The sequence below is a fragment of the Amblyomma americanum genome, chromosome 11 (genome assembly GCF_052857255.1).
Source record: "Amblyomma americanum isolate KBUSLIRL-KWMA chromosome 11, ASM5285725v1, whole genome shotgun sequence".
NCBI lineage: Eukaryota > Metazoa > Arthropoda > Arachnida > Ixodida > Ixodidae > Amblyomma > Amblyomma americanum.
In genome coordinates, this window is record NC_135507.1 from 124,512,926 (window position 1) to 124,531,532 (window position 18,607).

An 18,607-nucleotide genomic window follows, 5' to 3' on the forward strand; every position below is an offset into this window, starting at 1 on the left:
GTCTGGGGGGGGGGGGGGGGCCTGTAGCAAACGCCAAGCAGAACTGTTACGGGGGGAGCGCGACAGATGAGCCATATGGCTTCAATGTCGGATGCGACGTCAACAAGAGAGCATGATATGCCTCGATGAATGTCTACGAGAACACCGCCCCCCCCCGTTTGCCTTTCCGATCGTTTCGATACACTTCGAAGTTGGGTGAATCGGCCAAACTTTCCGCATCCGTTACGTCACTATTTAGCCAAGTTTCTGTTAGTATTAGTATTTTGCTTCCGGATGACGACATGATGTTTGATATGAGTTAGCGCTTTGGAAGAAGACTACGGATGTTAGTGAATATTATCGAAAACGAGAGAACATTGTGCGGTGGAGCGGGTCGACGATTTGTTAAAGTTTTGTGACGGGGCAATTGCTATGCTATTTCCTTAACGGTTTGGGATGATGCGTCAAATACATAGCGTTTTGAGCCGATGTGCAAGGTTTTGAAGCGCAAGGTGTACTTGTTAGAATTGGCTTTGGCAAACACTAGTAACTGTTTACGCGCGTGTCGAACGGTGCGGGAAAAGTCCTCTCCAATACTGTAGTTTGTGTCTTTTAATTTACGGCCATTTGATAACAGTGCGTCTTTGGTTTTATGAGATAGGAATTTTACGATTACGGGACGAGTTCGGTCGGCTGAATGATTTCCGAGGCGATGCGCTCTTTTAATGTCGTTAGGTTCCAAGGTTATATCAAGATTATTGCGGCAAACATCAATGACTAGTTTTTCTGACTCAGCCCACGTTTCAGCGCTAGCAGGGTCAGGGATGCCATAGAAAATGAGGTTATTCCGACGTGATTGGTTTTCCGCGTCATCCAGGCGTGTTTCTAGTTCTTCAATCTTTTTAGCTTGGTTGATTGTGGTTGACTGCATTATTTAAATATCGTTTCTGAGGTGAAGAAGTGTTTGGTAATGCGCTTCGAGATCGGCCATTCCTTTGTCTAGGCTTGCTATGGTTTGATCTGTTGTGTTCAGCTGTGTTTTGAGGCCCTGTATTTCCGTAATCAACAGGGTCTGTCCCGCGTTTAGCTTCTGTAGTTCAGCGAGTACAGCAGCGTTTCCCTCAGGACCAGGGTTAGTCTCAACGTCACCTGATAGCATGAGCAAGGAATGAATTACGTGAGCACACTCAACGGCACTGGCGACACAGCAGTGCGGGCTCGGAAACTGCACCAAAATATAATTACTGGATTTTTTAGCGAGGAGGGCATACGTTGTACTGACCTGCATCGCAAAGGTAAGTGGATTAGGTGGCTGCGCTGTGGTGCAGTCACCGAGCCCACGAAGCGGTGTCAGCGGGTGAAGCTCTGTTATACATGTTGGCATTGTTGCTGATGTCGATGTGGCCACCCATGGTACTGTGATTTCCGGTGTGTGCAGCTCCTCTGGCGGCACATCCAGTAGGGACGAGCACTCGTCGGGCGGTAGATGGCAGGAGCCCGGGTCATCCCCAGTGTACGGCAGTGCGCACACCGATGACGCCCCCGTAGACAGGCCTGCCAGGGACGGCAGCAGCAGGCTGGCAAATGCGAGGACGGTCGTCTGCATCGCAAAGGTAAGTGGATTAGGTGGCTGCGCTGTGGTGCAGTCACCGAGCCCACTAGACGTCATGGTCAGAGGCGAAGGACACAAGCTGTCTTCCCCTAACGTCCATCCTAACGCCTCCCCACATGGTGGGATGAGCCTTGAAGTCACCCATAATAACCCACGAAGCAGGTGTAGCTGCCATCAAACCACTCAACCTTCTGGCATCGAAACGACTTGATGGCGCCAAGTACACAGCCAGTAGCGTAAACGTCAGGTCACGGCTGTTCAGTGTCAGGCAAACGTACTGATTGTCTTCGTTCGGAGGAACTGAATGTTGCACTTATGTAAGTTCACGTCGAATGTAGACGATGACTTTGCTGGATCTGTTGCACGTGGGTGATGAAAATGCCTCGTAACCGGATATACGCAAAATTGCCGGGGTCTTCGGCTCACAAATCACAAGAATGCGGAAGTGATTCTCGTAGACGTAGTGCCGTAAATCGGAAATCCGGGACTGGAGCCCACGAGCGTTCCATTAGAAAATGAAAGCTTGTTTGACTTCTTTTGAAAAGACAGGTCCGAAGGAGCCATGATGCCGTCTACTGCACAGCCGCAGGAACTGGATGTAGTGCGTCCAGCACTTGAAGTGCGCTATTTGCTGCTGCCGTGTGTAGGCTGGAAAGCAGAGTACGCATGGCATTCATTAGTGTCGTGAGCATTGCAATCACTTGCATATCTGGGCCATGGCCTTGATCGTGCCTGTTGGCTGGATCAGTCGTAGGCGCTGCACACTGCCCTGAGTGCGCCAACATCCCTGACGCAGTACGCTTAGGAAGGCTTTGGCAGTGGTGGCCAAGTTGCATCTGAGGCAGCAGGTCCAGCCTCACCATGCGCCGGGCTCCCTTGATTTGGTACGATTTTTGGTGGAGGCGGACAAGCTGCAGTTGGGTTTGGGGCATTATTGTCAAATGTGACTGCTTTCTTTGACGACCTTCGGCGGCGCGAACGACGTTGTCGCACCTTTGCGGCGGCTTGTTTCGGCGTAGAATGGTCTCGCACCATTTGATTCAGTACCGCCCGCTCGGTCTTTAGACGGGGCAGTCTTTCGAGGAAGAGTCATGACGGCCGTGGCAGTTGGCGCACTTCAAGGTAGTCGCGCGGCAAACATCACCGCTGTGTGACTCGGAGCATCGCGGGCACACGATGGAGTTGATGCAGACGCCGCTCACGTGGTCCATCCTCATGCACTTTCTGCATTGAAGTGGCTTAGGCACAAAAGGTCGAACTGGATGACGAAAATGCCCAACCTTCACGTACGATGGCATGCAGTCACCCTTGAAGGTCAGCTTGATGCATTGATATCTGCCTAACCGCTGAACTTGAATGATGAAAATGCCGTCGATTGGCGGCTTGATCAACATGGGTAAATCTTCATCACAAATGGCGATGTCGACGTTGTAGATTACGCCAGCCGTAGTGCCGCTGTCCTGGAGAATAAGGGGGCGTACACTGATGCTTTGTGAATGCGGTTAAATTCTCTAGTGAACTTCGCTCCACCACATCAATGGCAATGACGTTTTTGAACGGGTTGATTCTGACATCTTTTATGCCTCCCGGTACAAGGCTCTCCAGATAAATAGAGATGGCTTGCCTGTTCAGTAGCTTAAAGTTGTCCGTTGAGTTCAACGGCGCAAACAAGGCTGTATGCGCTGAGGAACTTCGCGCCGTGATGATCGTTGGCGTTCTTGATGAGGACACCGTTGACGTGCTCGATGAGGACGATTCGGCTTGTCTACGCAGTCTGCGCTTGGCCTTCTTGCCAACATCCGGTACGAAAACGTCGTCAGCCGAGGACGAGGAGTCTTCACTTGGCACCGAGTACACAACAGTGCCCTGGCTGCTCGAGTCACTCTGGCGGTGCAGGCGCTTCCTCTGGGCGGCTGCTGCCGACCCACCGGGTTCCAATAGAGGCACAGCAGCCTCCACTTCCATCGCCGTGGCAAAAAGGGAGCGGCGCCTCCCTGATTATAGCACAAATTACCAAAAAACTGCACAGACGTGAAGGCAGCGTTCTGATACAGAACAACTTCGTCTTCTTCCAAAGACGAAGAAAGAAGGAAACGCACACAAACAGCGCCTTTGTGTGTGTTCCCTTCTTTCTTCATCCTTGTTACTTAGCGCTGTTTTTACATTACAGAACAAATCCTTGCGGCACACCTCTTGATGGAACATAGGTATTAGAACAGAAAGATCCGTCTGTAGAAAAGAAAAATCTATCCTTTAAAATGAACAAATCCAGGCATAGATGGTGTGCGTGGTTGTAGCTGAGCAAGGTTGTTAATAAGGGCCGCGTGCTCCAGCTGTCATAGGCCTCAGCAACATCAAGTGCCCCAAGACCGAAACTTCTCTCTTGCGTATTGAGAGTCGTATTCGGCTCTCGAGATCCACATGCGCGGACCATATGGTACAATCGCGACGAAAGCCAATCTGTGCGGAGCTGAGGCCTTTAACGTGATGAACATGCTTTGTCAGGCGACTGTGTACTACCCTTTCTATTAGCTTTACTAAATTTGAGTTTAAAGCAATCGGCCGAATATGGTTTAATTGAAATTCATTCTGTGCATTTTTCGAAAGTAAAATTATATTCGCAATTTTCCAGCTATGAGGAATCGAAGAGATTTTTTCCCAATGACGCATTTACAATATCCAGAAGGTGAGTTGGAAAGTCTTGCGCTAAAATCTTTGACATGACCACAGTAAACCCATCAGATCCCGGGGCAGCATACTGCATCGAGGAAACAATTGACAGGAGCTCCGACTCGTCGACCTCAGGATAGTCTGAGCTGAGGGTGAGAGTATGCAAAGGTTTCGTTTTCTGCACCTGGAAACATAAACCAAGCCCCTGAGCGATACGTTCAAGATTTTGCTTAGCCTCCTGCGGAGACAATACCATTCACTTTATGCGGTTGGAGGTCGGAGAGTTGTTATTCTGCGCCATAAATATATATAGAGCCTTCTTATTCTGGGGTTTAGAGAGATACGTGTTTAAAGTTTGATTATAATCCTCCTTTGCTTTTTTAACAGCTCTTTTCAAAGATGCAGAGTAGAACTTATAATTTATCCAATTAGGTGAGGTCTGATTACAGGAAAGGCTTTTCCAGGCTGCTTTTCTACGACGATAAGATTTCTCGCACTCCTCCGTTCACCAAGGTCTCGGCTGTATGGCAGGGGAAGCAGCGCACACAGAGAATACAGAGCTCTCAGCAGCGTCTTTCAAAAGGATATTGCCAGCTGACCTCTTTCTGCTCAACCTGAGCTAACTATGGAGGGAAGCGAGGCAGATATCAATTTTTTTATACGTAATGTGGTTTACAAATTTCATGGTTGCACCACCTTTTCTGATAGGAGAGGACATAATAGTAAAGGTTATTGGAAAGTAGTCACTAGATGTACCTGAGTCTACTGTTGACCATGCAGATACTCCAACCCCACGGGATGCTAATGTTAAATCTATGACTGAACGAGAAACTCCACGCATAAAGGTTACTGCTCCGGAATTGCAGCAGCGCACTGCATTCATAAACATCCATGACCAGAGAAGCTGGCCACATGGGTGAGAAAGACAACCCCAGACACTGTGGTGCGAATTAAAATCCCCTGCGATGACTGTGTTGTTTGCTTCGCTCAGTAAGATATCCAAATAGCCTGTCCTGTGAACACCTACAGGAAAGTAGACGTTAGCAATAGTTACTTTGGCGCATTGTGGAAGGGAGATTTCAACAGCCAGCAACTCACAGTCAGGAAGCATAACTTCCTGCGAGAATGATGCCCGGTGACTTATTTTTGTAGATATAATAGGCATCAACCCACCACCCCTGCCATTATTGCGATTTACCCTGAAAACACAAAATTTTTTCATTTAAAATGATTTAAATGGAGAGAGCTACGTTTCCTGCAAAATCACAATATCTGGATTATGTTTATGAAGAAGTAATTCAAGATCCAGGAGAGAAGAAAGTAAGGAGGGACAATTCCGTTGCACAACTTTTAGACCCGCAATGAATATTGACTGATGAAAGAGGCAGCAACAGCCTTCTTCAGCAAATCAGACTTGGGAATTACTTTGGGGGGTCCTTTCTTTGCTTTGACTTGCGGAAAAGCTGACTTCGAAGGTGAGGAAAAAGCTCGACGCTTCTGAGAAGGGCTGAGTATTTAGCATCAGTAGTATAGATATCTACGTGAGAGACTGTCCCAGGAGCGCTGTTGGCAGGCGGGACTTAGGATGCGTCCGGAGGGGACATAGAGTGACACTTACTAGCAGCACAATTTGGGAGCGATGCTGGCGTCGCCGCCGAAACAGATGATTGAGAAGGCAGAGATTGGCCTGCAAGAAGTTGAGATAAAGCCTCGGTGAAACTGCACATCATTCGCTCGACCACCACAGAAAGAGCCTGTTCCACTGAGGAAACTATCGAAGTAGTCAAACTTGGCTCTATATATGCAACAGAGCTTCGCGCACCGCTGGCATATGTATTATTATTCCGATTCAGAAGTGCAAATGCATCTGCTGTCGAGCATCGCTTCGCTTGAATCATATCTAGCAGGCTGTGTTCGTCCGCTCGTTTCGAACAGTCGGCATCATCAGCTGAGTGGTTGCACTTGTAGAGGCAACACTGGGGCTGATCAGAGGCGCAGCTGTCATCTGAATGTCCTTCTCCATTCACAAACACAGCAGGGGGTCGCCGATTTAAACGCTTTACCACTATGACCTAACCGCCAGCAGTTGGTGCTTTGAAGTGGACGGGGTTGCAGAGGATCCACATGATACACTATTGGCCAGACGTTGAGCTAAGAAGGACAAAAGGAGCCAGAAAAAGTAGTTATAACTGATTCTGTCGCTACACGCACACTATTTAATTATTTACTGCACCGGTAGACAGAAAGAACCCCCACACCTGCATCCTGAAACTCCTCCAGTATTTCCTGCGGTGAAGATGCTTGGTCCACTCCAAGAAAAATACCTTTGGTGCATGCGAGCTGTTCAGGGATGAATGCTTTCACCGCTAATGACTGAAAAATTTTGCACTGGAGCAGGTCTGTGACACAAGCAATGTCAGAAGACTTTCAAACAATGCCTCTACGGCCGAACGGTCGCACCTCAGAGATCTGGAGGTAGTGGGTAGTTAGAGACCTTAGCTCCGGCTGAAGAACCTTACAGCTTTTCATCTTGATCATTCCCTCACCGATCAGCACAAGAGCCACAAGGATGACGTCAATTCCATGTTTCCGAAAAACGTCCAGCGGCAAGATTTGGGTAGGCAAGCTGGCAAACCAGGCTGGCGACTCTCCGCCCGGGGAGGTCAGCGACATACCTGAGCCAACCGTGCCCTGAAATGCCCAATAACGGTACCTACAAACACAACCTTAGACCTGGCTAAATCGCCCACGCAGAACGGCTTCACCAGAGATGAGCACGCAGGCACCACCAGGGCACCACAGATGAACTCTCAGCCAAGCACCAGCAGCGGAGCTTAAAGCCGAATTTACTGCTTCTGCTCGCAGTGCTCTGCTTCATCCTCTTGGCGCAGCAATAAATAAAATGCGAGGGGAGAGAGAAACCTTTAGTGCGCTTGCGCTGAGGCTTCCAATCAGGAAAGTGGCTGCGGATGAATGGATGGAAACAACTTTTATTAGACGGAAAAAAATCTCCCAGGGTGGTACCCTACTGGTCAAGGAGCCCACGGTCTTGTGTTTCACATAAAGCCCGATCCACCGGCCATTTCTAACCGGCGGGTTGAGCAGTCCGTAAAGCATCCTCCCAGGAAGAATGAGTGGGATTGGGGAGGGGGGGTACTGCCTGTTGCGAAGGGCATTCCCAAAAGTAGTGGAAAAGTGTGAACCTGGGCACGGCTATCTGATATCATATACCTGATTTAATATCTGCTGCGGGTACATGGACCCATGATATTAAACTTTTTTTTGAAATATGGCGGTGTGCTCGGCTTGAAGCACTCTGGCACGGGTAGGCGCGTTATTGCACTGCCTCCGAGATCGGCCCAGGGTACAATAGCGTGCGCCTTTTCTTTTTATCCTTGCTCTCCTATCCTTTAACTCTACTACTTAAGCACGCGGCAGCGAGCGTGGCTCGGCTTGAGCCAGTAGGCAGGCCCGTGCACTTTCCTTTCCTTTCTATCAGCAGCAGTCTGGACACGCCACAGGTGTTACAATGAGGAGGAAAGGTGGGGTGAAATCATGAGAGACGATAGGGTGAAATAAAGCAGGCCATCTGTAATTGTCGCCATGTGGCGCTGGATAAAGGCGAGAAGGTACTGTGGGATGATGGTGTGGTTTAACTACTGCTGAACTTCGTTAAGAGCGAAAGCTCTGGTGTACCGGGCAAGCAGACTCGGCTCTGTGTCTTTAACGTTGAGTGCGTTCCATACAGTGGATAGGCAGCGCTCTCACCCTGACAGGTGTAAAATAATGGTTAATCGCGAGAGGTTGGACAGCCAATGAAAGCTGCGGCCTATTGATGCAGTGCTGCGTGTCTGCCACAACGTTGTCCGCGCTAATGCATGCAGCCCACATCTCTTCCTCTCTCACCACCGCCACGTACCTGAAATTGCGGCTGGGGCGTCCGGTCACCGAGAGAGCCAGTTATGCGCCCTTCCTTTCCTGAAAATCATTTGGAGCCTAGAATGTTGTCGACGCCAGCGCCAGTAACTTAACGAACGCCGACGGCGAGCGCTCGGTTCCGGCGGCGGCGGCGGAGGCTGAGTGACGTCATAGCTGTCACGTGGTTTCTTCTCAGTTCGAGGTCAAGCTCGCGTACACGGCGAAGAAGCTATGGAGGGGAGTAGTCCAGCTTTCGCTTTAAAAAAGAAGTGGCTGTGGCTAACAGGCCTGAGCAAGGAGCAAAAGATCTTTTTAGCATGGTTAGACACGGTTCAGCTTTGGTTCATCTTTATTTCTTAAAGACTTCATTCAGCAAGAGCAGAGAGAGAGAGAGAAACAACTTTATTGCCAAGGATTTGTAGATCGTGGGCAACTGCATCTCAGTGTGATCCCCATACAGGGCTGACCTCCAAGGCCCTGTTAACAAGCGCTTCCTGTGTTGTCTTCTCCTGCTTCAGCAGCAGTTGATTACAGCTCTGTTAGGAGAGAGCTGGAAGGAGCTTACGAGATGGAGGCTTGAGCTCGCTTCCCCATAATATATGATCTTGGGTTGCCCATTTCTGGCAATTTAGGCATGCGGGGTTGTACTCCCCGTTCGTAATAAATGGTATCCTTTGGGGGCTTAGAACGGATCGAGTCTGGATCCTTCTTAGCATCGTTGCTTGTGCTTTTCTAAGGTCCGCACGCCAAAGCTTCTGCTTGCGGCACTTCCAAGTGAAATGGCTCGTCTGCCTTAGTCAATTCATTCATTTTCATTTATTCAATACGGCCGGCCTTGATAGACCCGGGCAGAATTGGCAATACAACGAGATACAAGGCATGGTAACATTTGGCACACAAATCAAAAGATAAACAAACCAAAGACAACGCATGCATGATTCGAACAAAAAATACGTAAATTGAACACATTTTTTTTTTGCCAGAACCAGACATACAACATTCAAAAGTCTTTATAAAAAGTTGGCAATGCTCTCAGTGCTTATTAGTCGGCTCTAAGGAAGATGGTTCCACTCAGTGATTGTTCGGGGAAACTAAGAATATTTATACAAGTTGTTTCTGGCATGATAAGGCGTTAAGGACTGGGCGTTACGATGTCTCGTTAATCGTGTAACTAGTGGTTATAAGGAAGCGTCCTGCCTCATTGATAACTTATTTTTCAACAAAGAGAAATTTTAGTCGCAAAAGCTTTCTTCGCGTTTCCAGTGTCTGTATGCCATTAACATTGGGTAAGGGGCTCGGCGATGCGCGATAAGTTTTTTGACAAATCTTTAACGTGCACTGACATCCCACAGCGCACGGGCGCCTAAGCGTTTTGCCTCCAAGAAAACGAAGGTAAAATCATGAAATTTGTGGGAGTAAAAAAACTCTGAATTTTGTTCCTTCAATCAAAGGGCAGAAAATATCTCTGCTTATGAGTTATAGATTATCTTTTCTCCACTCACGATATACGCTAACTTTAAACCATAATTTATGTGTAAGCGTCACCACCTTGTCATTCACAAGCGACACGGCAGTTACCGGTGAGGGAGTGAGGTGCTAACTTCTCGGCTGAAAACAAACTTCAGGCGGTTGATCGACTTCGTCAAGGAGTGTGGAAGTTTGTTGATATCAGACTGGAGTGTGAAGAAACGATGTTGTTATGTTTGTGTTACCCTTGATTCTCAATAATCAACAACTGATTACCACGGCTCTTTCGAGGGGCGACGAAGCGCGCGGCGCACTCACTCCTCTTCCCTGGTTACGGCGCATGCGCATAGCTGGCATCTCTGCGTGTACCGCGAAATGCCGGACTGGTAGCATAGTGTAGATCCCGCTACAATCGGGATGTTTATTCGACAGCCAGACCGGCAATCAATGGTGTACAAAAGACGGTACATAGAAGCACAATACACCTGGCCGAGACAATCAGTTACAAAATAATTGCTAGAGGTGAACATCAGCACGAGCTTTTAAGTTCATGCTTATGCACAAAAAACAATAACCTGATGCATCAAGCCTCTGACCGCTAATGAAGCCGGTACTCACTCGATTAGGAACCGCTAGCTAATGCATTCAGCGCACAAAAAAATTAATGGTCCAGTAAGAAGCTTCTGCTCAACAAATTCAACGTCTAAGTGGAACTCTTGCTTGTTTTCAACGCTTATTGTGCACTGGCGGCGTTGCATCGAAGTTTTAATCAATGTCAAATTAGAATCTGAGATTTAGGCTAAGCGGAGTTATAATTGCCACTCTTCATTTTGCTTTACCCTGTCGACGACGAACAGCGAAAAAAAAAAAAACAGCCGTGTGCTGTACGATGAAAATTGGCCTTTGATGTTTGAGGAAAGGAAACGGTGCAGTAATTGTCTCATCTCGGTGGACACCCCGACTGCGCCGTAAGGTAAAGGAGCAAAGTGGTAGAGAAAGAAAAAGAAGAGTTGCAGTAGTGAAAGGCTCCGGCATAATTTAGACCACCTGTGGACCTTTAACGTGCACTGACATCGGACATCACATGAGCGCTTTTCGAGTTTTGGAGGAAAGTGCACAGGCCTGCTCACTGGCTCAAGCCGAGCCACAATCGCTACCACGTGCAGACAGAAGGAGAGTTGAAAGAGGGGAATATAAAGCCAGGATAGTAAAGACGCGCTAAAGACAAGGCCGATCCCGGAGGTAGTGCAATACCGGGCCAACCGGTGGCGTGAGTGAAGCATCCCTCAAACTCTCCGCCACATTTCCAAAAATAAGTCCAACTTGGATCTGTAACAGATACTCTACGGGGCTGGACAATCCTATATGTGGACAATCCTATATCCGGGTTACATCGAAACGCTGCCTCAGCATACTGGATTGATCCCGGGCACTCTGGCGCAGCAGAAGAGTGCCCTTATCACTGAGGGGCCGAAGCTTCGTGGACTCGATGGACTGCAAAATTCTTAACCATTGTGTTTGCCTCTGACATCCTCACCTTAACTTTCAGTTGTTTAGACATATGGATTGCTGTTTAAGGAGTAATAGACTTACAGCGAAAATCCTCAACCCCTACGTGAGTGAACTAATCCTGAGGTTATCATGCGAAGGTCAAATTCATTCATTAAAACCTGCATTCTTGCAAATCGGTGAACCTGACTGTCTAAAATGCATGTAGCGAAGCTAGCTACGCGGTTCACCAAAATTAAAATTTCTTTAATGGCAAATTTTGCTGCCGAGAACAAGACGCGAGATGCCGTCTTCCCCTGCGTGGCTAGTGTTAATCCAAAAATTAGCTCGAAACTTAATTTCTTTAAGCATGTCAAATGCACTGGTTTAGTAACTGAATTCTGCTGTTTGGAGTCTTACTCTGCTGAGGCTGGCAGTTAGGCGATTCTAGAAATTACAGTGAGAACAATGCACCTCTTTCACTCTTCATGCTTCAAAAATCAGTCTGTTCTTGCCACGATAGGAATTCGATAAGAAAAAAACGCGTTCATGCTGCCGGACTTTTAGCAGAGAAAAAGCACTGAGCAAAGGGCAGACAAAGGAAATAAAGATACACACGGCACACGAAATGTATTTTCGGGAACATTCCGAGCGATAACTCCTCATACACCTCCAGCGTGTGTGGCGCGGGCAGCTTTCGAGGAGCTGCTGTAAGTGTCCGATCATTAGCCGAGCGTTTAAGTCTGGGCAAATGTTCAAATTATTCCACATGTGAATCAAATTATTTGGTTACCGGGTTGTGTGTTCTTCTCAACTGAAGGATTAAACTATGCCGAATGGTAAATCAATTCCGACCACCACGAGGATACGAACAGCATTCGTCCGTAATGATGTTCTGGGTTTTGGCGCTGCCAGTCATCATCAGCAGTTTTTTGTTCAAAATTTCACTGCAACGCCTCCCGTGCATTAAGGAGTGCCATGCCCCTCATCCAGCAACCTTTTAGGGCTTTCACACGCGAGGAAACAAGAAAAAATAGCATGGGGAGAGGTCAGGCGAGTATGGCTGATGGGGAAGTACAGTATTGCTGCTCTCTAATTCTTTAATCAGAATGTGGATAACTTGGCAAGTTAAAGAGAAATGCCATCGCATTTCCTCTGCATCTACTCCAGTGACGGACCCTAATGTTTCTTTTTATGGGAAGGAACCGCTTATTACTATACATTGGATGATTCCAGTAGGGGTGAGAGTGCCTTTCTATTTCAGATGTTTGATCGCTGGGCAATAGTAACCATCGTTTTCAAGAAGTCTATTATTTGGGGAGAAAAATATTTTCTACGCAGCAGTGGCAGAGACAACTTTTTTCGCGCGCAGCATTATTTTGCACCTTTGCAATTGTGGAAGGAGAATCCAAGAGAATAGCGGCAGCAAGTATACAGGGTGTTTCACCTAAGACTTTACACAATTTTTAAAAATAGGCTTTTTTAAATATAATGGCGCTTTCTTCGGCACAGCATTGTCAGCGGTATTGTACATCAGAGAAAAAACCAGCGAAAAAAGATGCAGGACCAAGACAAGACACACGCAGACTGTCGCCGGACATTTAACTGATTTATTATAGGTTACACCACGTATTTAAAGCCACACTTGAGCAAGCGCACATACTGCCACATTCATCAAAGTCCGGACGTCATTGCAAGCCAGATCAAAAATGCCACTCTGTCAATAAGATAAACAGACGGGTCGCTGATACCAACACGCTCGTTCTTTTTGATTAGAAACGCCTCTAAGAGTTCGTGCTCGTGCTTAGACTTCCCGCGGCCGATAATGGTATAGTGCTGTTAAGCAAAGCAGAGCAGTCTAGGCACCGTGTTGCTCCTTCTACTAAAACGCAGCGTTCTGCCATGTTCCCTGAGTCGCTTGTTCAAGCACTGCCCCGTCTGCCCAATGTAAATTTTTCCACAAGAAGTAGGGATAGAATACACTATCCTCAGATCACACTTAGTGAACTTCGTTTGGTGCTTTGTTTTGCAGGTAGGTTCTCGCTTGGAGCCAGAGATGCGGGCGCAAACACTGGGAAACTTTCGGGGGCTGAAAACACTAAATTCACTCTAAGTTTCTGGGAAACTTTTTTCAGACCATGCGAAATCCTTTGGTAGTAGGGAATCACCTCAAAGTTCCTTGTCCTCTCTGTTGGGTGCTCGGTATTGGCAGCAGGCCTCTTCATTTTGTTCCCCAAGGTTTCAGCGACCGCCAACAGCAAAGAGGAAGGAAACCCGGAGTCCTCTGGCCAGCCCACCTTCTCGGCAAGACTCTGCTGCGTAGCATGCGGGCAACTTCTCAGTGCATTTGAGAAACACAGGTTGGCTGGCAATGCCACGTTTTACCAGCTCCGAGTGAGCGGGAGCATAAGGTAAAAGCGCCTTTTTAGACCGAGGAGCATACTTCCAGCAGACGTGTCCGTAAGCTAAAAACTTGAGTTCTAAATCTGGAAACCTAATGGTGTTGTTAGAGCGTAAAGCTTTGGTGAAGACCATGTTCTTGAACAGGCACTAAAAACATTTAAAATCTGGTACGCCACAGGGGTTAGCTGGTCAGTTGATGATAAGTTTAAAATCATTAAAAAGTCGTCCACATATCGAAAAATTTTTGCAATATGCTTGTCGTGAAGTTATTTCTGCACTTCTCACAAAGTCGGACAGCTGGAAAAGCCGGACTAGCCCAGGACCGCAGTGATACTCTGAATCGCGTCTGACGAAGGGCCTTGGTGTTGAACTTCACGCTGGTTAGAGCGTACGAGCTTTTATTCGAACTCTTCACTTGGGAGTGAAACATTAGCCGCCTTTGCAGGCTGAGTTGTTCGAAACTGGGTTTGCCCCCCGAAGGGTCGCAGCGGGGTATATTGAGCCTCCTCCAAGCACACACCCCTGAAGAAGCCGGGCGCCGGGCCGATGGGTGGCTTGTACCCATTTATATCGGTTGGTGTCCGGTGGTGGGTTTCAAAACCAACCACGACAAGCACTTCACGACCAGCATACTGTAAAGATTTTTCGATGTGTGGACGACTTTTTAATCATTTTAAACTCATCATCAGCTGACCGGCTCACCCGTGTGGCGGACGAGATTTTAAATGTTTTTAGTGCCTGTTGAAAGAACATGGTCTTAACCAAAGATTTACCCTCTAACAACACCATTAGGTTTCTAGATTTAGAACTCGAGTTTTTAGCTGACCTACACGTTTGCTGGAAGTACAATCCTCGGTATAAAAAGGCGCTTTTGCCTTATGCTTCCGCTCACTCCAAGCTGGTAATGCGTGGCGTTCCCAACCAATTGTTTCTCAAATGCAGTTAGAAGAAGTTGCCCGCATTCTACGCAGCAGAGTCTTGCCGAGCAAGTTGTCCGACTAGAGGCCTCTGGGTTTCCTTCCTCTTTGCTGTTGGTGGTCGCTAAAACTTTGGGGAAGAAAACGAAGAAGCCTGCTGCCAATACCGAGCACCTACAGACAGGACAAGAAATTTTGAGGTGATTCCCTACTACCATGAAATTTCAAAAGGGGTGAGAAGTTTACCAAGAATTTAGGGTCCGAACCTGACCGCGGCGGGTGCGTTTTTATGGAGGCAGAACGCTATGGCTCCCGTGTGCTGTGCGATGTCAGTGCATGTTAAAGATCCCCAGGTGGTCGAAATTATTCCGGAGCCCTCCACTACGGCACCTCTTCTTTCACTCCCTCCTTTATCTCTTCCCTTACGGCGCGTTTCAGGTGGCCGCCGATATATGAGACAGATACTGCGCCATTTCCTTTCCCCAAAGACCAATTATTATTATTGTTATTATTAATATAATAATTGTTTTTTGGGGAAAGGAAATGGCGCAGTATCTGTATCATATATCGTTGGAAACCTGAACCGTGCCGTAAGGGAAGGGTTAAGGAGGGAGTGAAAGAAGGAAGGAAGAAAGAGATGCCGTAGTGGAGGGCTCCGGTATAATTTCGACCACCTGGGGATCTTTAACGTGCACTGGCATCGCACAGCACACGGGCGCCTTAGCGTTTTTCCTCCATAAAAACGCAGCAGCCGCTGTCGGGTTGGAACCCGGGAACTCCGGATCAGTAGAGCACCTAACCACTGCGCCACCGCGGCAGCTCAGTGGTTATTATTGAAATTTCAGTGCGCACAACAGACAGGTCATGGAAATGAGTTTTCATGTCCCCTCTGTTTGTTGTGGTATGCGCTGAAATTCCAACAGCGCGAAGAACCAACTCGAAAAACCTGAAACGCTTCTGACTTACGAGTTTTGAAAATATCATATACTGGACGAAGCTAGCTCTTTGCCTCGGTTTCATATTTCTATATTAAGGTGCTCAAGCGGTTTTTTACTTTCAAAGTACCCCCTTCTAGCCATTGGTGTCGGCCAATTCTCGTGGCTCGGCTGGCGCGACAATGCAGGGAGAGGACTATCCCCTTTCATCTGCCACTCTTAACAAAAACGTAGCGTAAAGACGGGACAAAGAAAGACGAGCACAAGACAGTGCTACATCGTCTTCCACTGCCTTACTAGCAGCAACAGTATCTTTTCTGTAGGTAAGGCACACGACAAGTCACTGTAGCAGTTGACACTAGGCATCACTAAGGAAAGGTTCTAACTACTCTTGGAGAGCTCAGCCATGACACACCTATTTTCTTTTCTCCTTATTGCTCGGCAAACCTCTGGAATGGTTTTTGTGTGGCGTCCATAAAAATTCTTGCCCTAGAGAAGAACGTAAAACGGAGAAGTGTAGAGGCCCGTATCAGAAAAAGGTGAACAGTCTCAGTGCGTGTGAATATACGAGAATCGGCTCGCCAAAACGCGCTACACTCAGACAGCAGCCCTCGGAGGACGGCGAAGAATAGCCAAAGTTGTGATGCGTGCTAGTATGAAAGCGTTATTCCTCTGGCGTAGACCTCAAACCATTGCTTACGAATTGCTTTTCATTTTGGTTGAGGTGTGCTCCATCCAGCTGTGTTTATATGGCATCTGCCCACGAAGTTGTATGCACTGCGCTATATTCGCTTAATAACTAGAGATAAGCATTTCCTGCGCTCACCGTTGAAGCTGGGGGTGACATGCGGCAGCTTCAGTGCGTTCTGTTTTATGTCACAAAACCATCCAAGGCTATCAGTCGCAAAATGCAACTTTCCCTTAGTGGGCAAGAGATAAATGTTTTTTTTGCTCGTATAACTGGTTTAGCAGTTTGCTTGTGCGTGAAACTGATGATGCAGAAACTTTAAAAGGCCAGTTCATTCCATTAGTGGAAACTGGGATAAGAAGTTTTGTCTTCGATGTTAACTTGCGTAAAATGGTTTTATTAACTTTTCCTCTACTTTTGTGCATCAAACATAAATGTGGTTTATGGGGAATACTTCTACAGCGACAGTCGCAGATCACTTTTTCTAGTTTTTGCGAGAATAAAGCGGTGTGTAATGTGTGTGTGCCCAATGTGAACACGAGATAAAATATTTTAAATGAAGCACTCTTATACCGTGCGAGTTTCATTTTCCTAATATGAGCTTTACAAGATGTAGCTTATTATTGCTTAAATGTTCAGTTCAGCCTACCATTCACCTGCCAGCTTAGTGTATCAAACTTCTTGCGCACTTTGCAGAGGAATTTTACAGTTTTGGATTTCCTTGTTTCCGGTTTTCGCAAAAAACACGCGCGCTTTTTGTTCGCCACTATTTGAGGCATCCCTCAGGACCCACCAGAACTGTAAACTGCATCCTTGTATTGAAGCTTTAATTATGTATTGCATGATACCGCCGACTAATCTTGTAATTGCATTGTAGGATGGAAAGGGTGCGAGTTCTTTTATGTAGTCAACGTAAACACCGTTGCTGTCAATTTTTCGGTTATTTTTATAAACCTTACTGATGGAATAACAACCAGCAGTGAAAAATGGTCCACTGTGGACGCGTGTTGTTTGCGCCGGCATTTCACGCTGTTCCTTTCCCGGCGTTACACTGTGTCTTCAAATCATCTGCATCAACCTGAGCGAGGTTCTAGAATTTATCTTTCATTGTCGGGTATTTTGGTCAAGTAAGCTTTATTGTCTTTTTCCTTTATATAGAATTTTGCTAGGGTGCGATCGCACGCTGAGGGAAAATTGTACCACGTTATCGACTAAACACGTTTCTTAAGAGATCTGTCTAGCAGGAAATACCAAAATGTTACCTAACAAATATTATCCACAGAATAACCAAACAGCTCATTCGTTTTAACTTTGTCTAAACGAAATAATTGCGCCCTAAGATTTCTTAGCTATATGTGCATTGCTTTGTTATACCGGTATGCGCCCTTGCTGGCAACGGTCGCATGCCAGCGGGCTTACCTTCCGCCGAGTATAATGTAAAGAACACAGCTGGAGTGCTGCGTTCCACCGATGTGCATTGTGAGATCCTTCAGCACGTGAACAGAGCCTCCACCACGTGACCGAATGTTCATACACCAATCGCATATGTACGTCTTTCGAACGTGCGCCCCTGTCTGCCGCGCCACGCATGGCTGTCAGCGATCTAGAAGACGGAGTTAGCTCCGTTTTTCCGGATTCCCACGCGGATGCAGACCGCTGCAAAAGAGGACGCGCGTAGACGATTTCGTCGCTAGTACATGACTTATAATTTATCTTCACCAGATAATTAGCGTGCCTTTTAGATCACTTCGCTGCATTACAGAAGCGTCTTGTGGACGAAGCGTAAACCAGACCAAGGGCATTGTTGGTGGCCGCCTTCTTGTAATAATAATAATAATAATAATAATAATAATAATAATAATAATAATAATAATAATAATAATAATAATAATAATAATAATAATAATAATAATAATAATTGGTTTTTGGGGAAAGGAAATGGCGCAGTATCTGTCTCATATATCGTTGGACACCTGAACCACGCCGTAAGGGAAGGGATAAAGGAGGGAGTGAAAGAAGAAAGGAAGAAGAGGTGCCATAGTGGAGGGCTCCGGAATAATTTCGACCACATGGGGATCTTTAACGTGCACTGACATCGCACAGCACACGGGCGCCTTAGTGTTTTTCCTCCATAAAAACGCAGCCGCCGCGGTCGGGTTAGAACCCGGGAACTCCGGATCACTAGTCGAGCGCCGTAACCACTGAGCCACCGCGGCGGGTGGAAATTGTCCAATAATAATAATTGGTTTTTTAGGAAAGGAAATGGCGCAGTATCTGTCTCATATATCTTTGGACACCTGAACCGCGCCTGGAAATTATCTAGAAATTGGTTTTTGGGGAACGGATATGGCACAGTATTTGTCTCATGTCTCGGCGACACCTGAACCGCGCCGATAAGGGAAGGTATAAAGGTGGGAGTGAAAAAAGAAAGGGAAAAAGAGGTACCTTCGCGCCACGGTGTCTCAGAGGTTAGAGCGCTCGGCTAATGATCCGGAATTCCCGGGGAATTCCCGGGACACCGGCGGCTGCG

The 18,607-nt window shown here is 47.1% G+C and overlaps 1 pseudogene; it reads right to left on the reverse strand.

The window, feature by feature from the left end:
- Positions 1–409: 409 nt before the first annotated feature.
- Positions 410–1,586, reverse strand: LOC144110626 (uncharacterized; annotated as a pseudogene).
- Positions 1,587–18,607: the final 17,021 nt, after the last annotated feature.